Here is a 6,737-nt window from a genome sequence, read left to right as displayed (position 1 = left end):
TGTGGAAACACAACTGCTTCATTGCTGAATCCCAATGCCTCCCCTTTGGAAAGGGCTGAATCTCTGCCATATGTTTTTCAGGTCCAGGCGAACTTATGTGGGCTCTGTGGCTTCTGAAAAAAAAATCAAGGGAGAACCATCAGCATGATTAAGGTGGAGATAATTTCAAACAGATGGCAACCAAGCAGCTCTGATCTCAAGGCACCCCAATTCTGTTCCCTTGGGAGCCAGTGACACAGAATGCTCTGTAGGATTTTGCTGACCTTTATGTGCAATATTTCATGAAGTGCATTCAGCCTTGTGCTTACCAGCACGGTTTCTGCATTGTTGGTTGCATAAAAGGAAGCTCCTGTTTTTCATTGAGTGGTATTCTTTTCTGCTCTCTCTTCCCTTCTCCAAGTGTTTATTGAATCCTTTATCAGGGATGCAAAGATGCCTTTGTTTTCTTGAGGGGCTGTGGGTGGGCTGACTTTCAAGGTAGCTTTGTTAATTTTCAAAACTAATAATTTTCTTTGGGCCACTTCAGTGGCAGCAACAGGCTTCAAATTTGGCTTCCATGGAAACATACTGCCATAGTAACCAAAAGGCCTGACACTCCTGAAAAATATTTGCTTATACCCTTTCTTCCTTCTTTCGTTCTGTCTTCCATGTAATGTGTGTGTTTGGTTACCCCTGCCAGATTCCATCAGCACATTTAAAATGGTCCAAGCACAGAAAGGCACTTCTCTGGGAAAAAAAAACAACAAAAGAGTTGTAAAAATTATTGTGGCATTTCACTGGCAATTTTGCAAAAATAGCTGTTGCAAATCTGGAGGGAGGTATCACTGAGACACAAATTCCCTTCCAATAAAAAAACATACCTGTAAAAGAAATTCTTCATTCTTGTTTTGTGGGGACTGGGGGTCATGGGCTGGTTTGGGGAATTGGACCCTGCACCCAGTCCAGCATCTGTAACACTGAGCATGGAAGGAATTGACTCACCCAGTGGTTGTGAGCCAGAGTACCGGTGTTTTGCTGGATCCCTTCCAGCTGATCAATTTGACATTAGATTTTCTGCTGCTGCCTGTCACAGCTGCTTTCATGCCAAGATTGGTTAGCAAAGTTTGGCAGGTTGTCAAGCAGCCCCAGTTCAGCAACTTTGCTCTGATTCAGCCTGGAGTGGGAGGCAAGGGAGAACTGGTCTCCTGAAATGTTTTGCTAAGCAAGAAGCAGGGCAAGGGCAAGGACTCTGAGTGGCAGACGGTACAGAGGAGCTTGGAACCAGATGCTTTATGCTTTCTGTTTGACCCAGAACAAAGCTCATGACCTAACTGGCATCACATCTGGTCAAAATCCTATTGCCAGTTCTGAGGCAACACTGTATATGCATATGCATGTGAATCTTAGTTCCCCCATTGCTCTCTTGCCCAAAATCATTACTCTCTGGACTTCAGAGACTTTTTCTTGTCAGCTGCCTTAAGAATCGTAATGCCTGTACCCAGCTCCAAGGCTACTTGTGGGGAAAGCAAAGCTGCCTTATTTATTTCCAGCTCCATTTTTTCAATCCCTTGTTTCATCCTATTCTTCATCCAGATGTTCTTGCAGCAGCTCTAGATCCACTTGCTTATCCAGGGGAGGCTCCTGCAGACTACCATGGCCTCTGCAGCCTGCATTCTGCATTCCTGTGGAATGAAATGGAGAAACAACTTGTGGAGCTACAAGTGGGAGGAGAGCAGACACAGTCTGACAAAGGTCGGTGAATTGGGAATGTGGGAAGGGTTAAGTCCTGTCGTTTTCAGTCAGAGAGATGGGTTATAGAAATAATTCCAGGATAAACTGTTCCAGCTTTAAAGAGTTGCCGAAGGCAGTAAAAGGTGTATCTGTGTGTCTGTACTGACATTTTTGCCTGGCATATTGGCAGCTGGCTTGACCAGTGCACTTGCTTGTGGTTGCTGTGCCTCCTGTTGGGTATTAGAAATTAAAATTGCTTTTGCAGGTGCTACTTGCTAGCTTTGGGGATGCAAGAACTGCAATATATTTTTGCTATATGAGCAGAAGTAACTGTTTGCTGGAGACCTGTGCAGATGGTTGCTTGCCACTAAGCTTTGCCAAGGGATTTTGTTGGTGACACTAACAGGGACTTCTGGTGGTGGTGGATGAAGCAAATTGGCTTTTTTCCTCTAGCAAAGCAGAGCAGAGCTAAATGAAAGCAAGAGGTTGTATTGGGACTGAGACAAGTGCTGCTGGAGAGGGATGGGCAAAACTGGCAGCACTCAGCACTACTGGGATGATCCAGGAGTGATCTCCCTTTGATAACTTGCAAGTGAGTATTGTGTTTTGTTTCTGTGTGACATTACCATGGGGGCATGCTGTTTTCAGAGAAAAATGTATATCCCTGCCATGAAAAACTTCTGTGGAGCAAATGGTTTTCCATGCTCATCGTAAGCACCAAGCTTTGGTACAAAGCTTCCAGCTGACTTCAACAAGTGTTGGTCCCACACTGGTTGGTTTCCTCTTACACTGAGTCTTGTCATTTCCTTCCTGCCCTACAGAGAACTCTTAACCTAGTTTGGGTATTTTCAAGATGTTTTTACAGTGGTCTGCCAATGCTCTCCAAGGTAAGTGGAGTACACCATCTGGAACGTGATTTTTGCTGTGTTTTATGAAAGGATCGTGTCATCCCTGGCTAGGGAAGGTTCCCTTTACTCCCCATGTGTCCTTCCACGATCAGCTGGATGCAGCTTTCTTCATGATCTGCTTTGAACTGTCTCACAGTGCTATCCATGCCCTGCAAAACCATTTTGTGGTGTTTCATCAGAGCAGAGTGCATTCCCTCCCATCTCTACACCTGCTCTCAGTTCTGTTGCAATGAAGGAAGGAGCAGTTCTAAAACTGCCCCATTCTGAGCAATTTACTTCTAGTTTTACTTGAAACTGGAACTGGCTCCATCTCCTTCAGAAAGGCCCAGGAGGGCCCTACAAGGTTTGGCTATCCCACTTCTTTTCATTTTAGGTGTAAACCACCTGGGCACCTTTCAAGCATACATCCCTCTATCCTCACCAAACGTGCTGCTGGAGCATCTGATTTCCCTATGCATTGAATTGCAGGAAGCAAGCAGTGATATCTGTGCTAATGGCATGAAGACAGCCCTAGGGTTGGGCTGGAAATGCTAGGACAGTCTGTCTGATCCAAACTGAAAACCTCACTGGCATATAAATAAGGTCTGTTGCAGTCACAGGCTGCGATTGTGAATTTATAAGGGAAGTGATCAGATTAATTGAGCAGCAGTGGGAGTGTTCAATTACACTGGCTTCTGATTAATTACCCTTTGTTGAACCATGTCAGCACACTGCCTATTGCCAAAAGCATTGCCCAAGGTCTGTGGAGCAGCAAGGCCTTTAATCAATAGCAAAGCCATATGTTCCTCAGCCTTACCAGTTTTTCTCCTGTCTTGTTGATTCTGTGAAGAAATTTACATAAGTCCCAACCAAGTATTTGAATCCATTTTGGTCAATTTGGTTTTGATTCTAAAAAACTGGGCTAGTGAGGGGGATTTTTAGGAAATCATGTGGCAGCTTGGACTGGTTGTCTTGATATGGAAATATCTGCTATCATCAGTGTGGCATTGTAAACATACACCAAATACTGTCATCTGAAGGTGATCCTGTTAATATTTGGTGTGTTTCCTTTCCACACATGTTATCCCAAAAGAAAATGATTCTGAGGGATCTCTGGGGAAGACACTAAGCTGGCACTGGAGCTACTCCAGGAGGAGTTGGTCCATCTGTTCAGCCTGTGTCTCACAGCTTCCCTTCCCTTCTTTGCAGGGCTAGCAGTGATGTAAGCCCTCTAGCTCAGTTTGTGTGTTGCAATTCAGGGCTACTTGCCTTTTCCACCTTCAAAGCCATGTACAGACACCATGAAAGGTTTGGACTGTTGTGAAGGTTGGAGGAGAGCCTGAAGGGAACATCTGAACACATCTGTAGCCACTCTCTACCTGTTAGTTCATGCAATGACCACATCTTACAATGTAAATATCTCTACTTTTCTAATTATTCCTTGTAATCACATTCCTTCTCAGCCCTTGCATGTCCAGGTAAATACACTGAGGCCTTTGAGTGGGAAAGCCCCCACTTTTCTGGTTCTGGTTCCAGCTGTGTGCCCTAGGGCATGTCACTGCCTTACACACTGCACTCATCCCTCCCTGCTCCACAGAAATCTCTCACCCAATTATGTTAAGATTTCCTCAGTGTCTTGGTATTTGCAGATACTATCTTGCTTCTGCATACCCAGACCTTTCCTCTCCTCTGAGAACAGTAGACCAGAGGTCAACTCTTCACAGCAAAAATCCTAATTGCTCCCTAATAGCAGTGCTGTCTATTATTGACTTTCAGCCCTGTTACATGTGCTCAGCATCACGCTTGTGATGTTCTGGTCCTCTTCTAAGTGAGAGCTCAGTGTCATCAGCAGATCTCACTGCCTGACTTCTCTTTCCATCTGGGTCATCAGCTAACATGATTTAATTGCTTGATGAATTCCATTGTTCCTGCTTTCACCTAATTTGTTAGATCCTGTCTTGTCAGCACAACCATGGCATAAAAATTCTGGCTCCTGTGCAGATTCCTCTCAGGAGCTAACATCACTGAAGTTACTTTTACACAAAAGGAATGTATGACCAGTCTCTTCACAAAAATATACAAAAATCTATTTGTACAGTGTTTCTGGGTGAAAGAAAGAATCTGCTTGGGAATAAGTGAGTGGGTGATAGCCTGCTGCATGTGCAGCGTTGCTCCTCCAGACTCTGCAGGAGCTAAAGGACATGCTTCCCAGATCTCCACATTCAGGTTTTGCCTTCCTAATACCACATGCCAATTTAAATAAACTGATCCCTATAGCTTATGAAATTTATAAAACTTCAATGCCTTTTGCTTTAGCACAGGAAATAATACACAGCTTTAAGAAAAGGTAGAGATCTCGTGATTTTTTTTCCTAATTTCTTCACAATTTTTGTGTGTTTTTGCTTTGACAAGTAGAAATTTCTCCTGCTTTTGATTATGAGTTGATATCTAAATCACACAGTCCCTGCTTGTGCTTCAACTAACACCCTTCTCCCCTGTCCATGTTGCTTCTGGAGTATGGACAGTTGTCCATGCTATTCTGTGACAGTCTACATTTTGACTTCTCCAGTGGAGCACTTTGTCCCTAATCTGGAGGCATCTCCAAGATACCAACTCTGTTTTACCTCTCAGGTGGAGGAAATCTCTCACCAGAGTCTATGTCCTTGGTTATCTCCCCCAGGAGTTAAACTGAGATGCTGATTTTACCCACTTGCACGCAGTTCCTCAGCAACATGAGGAACTTCAAGGTTTTGAGCATCCTGCTTAATTTTGTGCCTGAAACAGGTACCGTCTCTTTTCAGGCTAGATAAGAACAGATACTGGACAAGTTTGATTTTCCCATCAGAGTTTTTGGTCCAGTTCATAGCTTTGTTTTAGCACAACCTGCCACATCTCCACTCCTTTTGTCATTGGCACATGCGAGGCAACAGTCTCCTCTCCCATGGGTGGTGGTTAAGCTCTTCTAAATTACACAGTATTTATTGCACAATAAGAACACACACACACTCACACAAGCTATTACTGTGAATCCTCATGGTGAGTTGTTTCAATGCTTAAAGCCTGTGGCTGGATATGGAAGATTTCCAATACCACCAGTTACTCACAAACTGCAAATAAACAGATCCCTTACATTATGGTTTTGGAAATATTCTCCCCTTGGGCTTCTTCATTATCAGTTCAAGACAGCAACAATACAGTCCAATATCTGAATTATGAATGCCAGTTTCTGTCTGCTGCCGTGCAGCCATTCAGCCTTGCCAGAGTTCCTTAGATAGGTTTAATCCCAAAATGAGTTTTGAGGAATGCTGCCAAACTTTTACAAAAGCGCCAAAGTCAATGAGCTTCCCTTTCCTCCCTACTTTTTTTTTTTAATTTTATTTTTGTCGTGTGTTTTTTCTTCTGTTGAATAATTCAGCTAATAGGCTGGCACTGAAATGCTTGAGAGCTGAGAGGAGCAGCTTGCCTAATGAGGGAAGCAGCTTGCCAACTTATCTTTCCAGTCGTTTGACTGCAAACCCAACATTGTTAACAAATCACCATGGAAGAGCCGTGGAAATACAGAACAAAATATTGTTATCTTAACTTAAGCGGGCAAGGAAGAAAAAAATAAACAGAATAAAAGAAACCCAAGCCCTGCACTGGAAAACAAAGTGGGAAAGTGAAATGTGCATGGAAGGAAGTGATGGTAATAGAAATCTCTTTGCAACCTCATTCTGTCTCAATATCTGCAAGCAGGAAAGCTGTATGGGAGAAAGGGTGTTAAGTTGATGAAAAAACCTAATTCAGAGGATGAGTGTAGGTGTAGCAGTTGGCAGTTCTGTTTCTTGCCATGTTTTTGTGAATAAAGGTTTGTACAGAAAGAATTTTGTTGTTTTTTTCTTTGCCAACTCTACTATTTTTTTTTAAACTGGATGTTTTACAGCTCCAGTGACACAGATGGGATTTAAAAAAATAAATGTGTGATGCCTTTTTGCACATTGCTTAATCCACCTTTAAATGGCATTAAGATCACATTGGCTTGAGTTTGTTCAGATCAATATTCACCCTGATATGTTTCAGACAAACATTTGTTTATTGTTCCTCCTTGAATTTGTCCTTTCCTGGATCCTCATCTCTGCTTACTAGAGCAGGGTTCAGCAG

This window comes from Pithys albifrons, chromosome 10 (assembly GCF_047495875.1).
Source record: "Pithys albifrons albifrons isolate INPA30051 chromosome 10, PitAlb_v1, whole genome shotgun sequence".
NCBI lineage: Eukaryota > Metazoa > Chordata > Aves > Passeriformes > Thamnophilidae > Pithys > Pithys albifrons.
The sequence above is the reverse complement of the archived record's forward strand: the minus strand, read 5'-3'. Positions refer to the sequence as shown.